The sequence below is a fragment of the Kryptolebias marmoratus genome, unplaced genomic scaffold (genome assembly GCF_001649575.2).
Source record: "Kryptolebias marmoratus isolate JLee-2015 unplaced genomic scaffold, ASM164957v2 Scaffold55, whole genome shotgun sequence".
NCBI lineage: Eukaryota > Metazoa > Chordata > Actinopteri > Cyprinodontiformes > Rivulidae > Kryptolebias > Kryptolebias marmoratus.
This window is the reverse complement of record NW_023665789.1, coordinates 24016-25339: the sequence shown is the minus strand read 5'-3', so window position 1 is coordinate 25339 and position 1324 is coordinate 24016. Positions and strand designations below refer to the sequence as shown.

Genomic DNA, 1324 nt, shown 5'->3' with positions numbered 1-1324 from the left:
CATCCAATCATTACTTCCTGAGCTTTATTAAACCCGTCCAGTGGATCAGAGGGATAAAAACATTGTTGCCCGCCTTTATTGGGTCTAAATGCTTATGGTTCTGCAGGTGGAGGTTCTGTTGGAGAACATATGATGTCAGCTCTGTGCCATGAAAGGCAGGCAATCATGTAACTGTCAGCAAAATATCCTGAAGCAGTGGCTGAACGTCTGCAGAGATGGCCGCCACAGCTACAGTTTGGTGTGGCAGCTGAGAGCCTGAGGGCTGACTGTCGCCTTCAAGGTGATTGCAGTCCGGCGGGCGACAAGCATTCCTCCCAGGCTTTAGCCGGGCTTCCTGTTTCCTGCTGCTTCAACCTGAATTCTTCTCACAAACGACTCGGGACACATTTCAGTCCCGGCCCTGATCCTGGTCCTGGTCTTTGTTCCAGTCCAGGTCCAGGTCCTGGTCTCTGTTAAACACCAACAGAACAGTCAGGAAGCTGGTCTGTTCTTAAACCCTTCATAAATGAATGAATGCACGTCGCCCGCCACCTTTGATGCTACAGTCTTCACAAAGATCTCCCTCCATCTGTCAGCCCTCAGACTCTCAGCAGTTTTGTCAGGCTGATCTGAAACAGGAAGTTCTGGAGGAACTGTCCGTCCTCCGTCCTCCACCATCCGTCCTCCGTCCTCCACTATCCGTCCTCCTGCAGTTTTTACACCACAAACATCAACATTGCTGGAGGTTCTAAAGGCTGGAAGTCTGAGTCCTCTGAGTGTCCTCCAGACCTCCATCCATGTCTCAGAGTTTCAGTGTTTCAGTCTGCAGCAGGAAGCAGGTCTGAGTGTGTTTCAGGTGCATCAGAACCCGCTGACCCGTCTGCAGAATCTGGACTCTGTGGTTCTGATCTGTAGAGTTTTTATTTGCTGACGGACGTCTGTGGGCTGAGGAGCGTGTGAACATGTCTCCACAGAATCGCTTGGAGCCTTTCTGTGCTCAGCCTCCAGGATCCGGGTGGAGCTGTCAGCAGAATATTAATGAGTTCAGAGGAACCGGTCCGACATACAGAGCAGCTCAGAGAGGGCTCCGAGCACTGCAGCTCCAGAGTCCAGCTCTGAGAGGGGTCCGCTGCAGACCAGAGTCCAGCTCTGAGAGGGGTCCGCTGCAGACCAGAGTCCAGCTCTGAGAGGGCTCCGAGCACTGCAGCTCCAGAGTCCAGCTCTGAGAGGGGTCCGCTGCAGACCAGAGTCCAGCTCTGAGAGGGCTCCGAGCACTGCAGCTCCAGAGTCCAGCTCTGAGAGGGGTCCGCTGCAGACCAGAGTCCAGCTCTGAGAGGGCTCCGAG

At 54.0% G+C, this 1324-nt stretch overlaps 1 protein-coding gene across 3 annotated transcripts in view; it reads left to right on the top strand.

Annotated features, from left to right (window-relative positions):
• arrb1 (arrestin, beta 1) overlaps positions 1–1324 on the top strand; it is a 21253-nt gene that overhangs the window by 1007 nt on the left and 18922 nt on the right. The window lies entirely within an intron of this gene.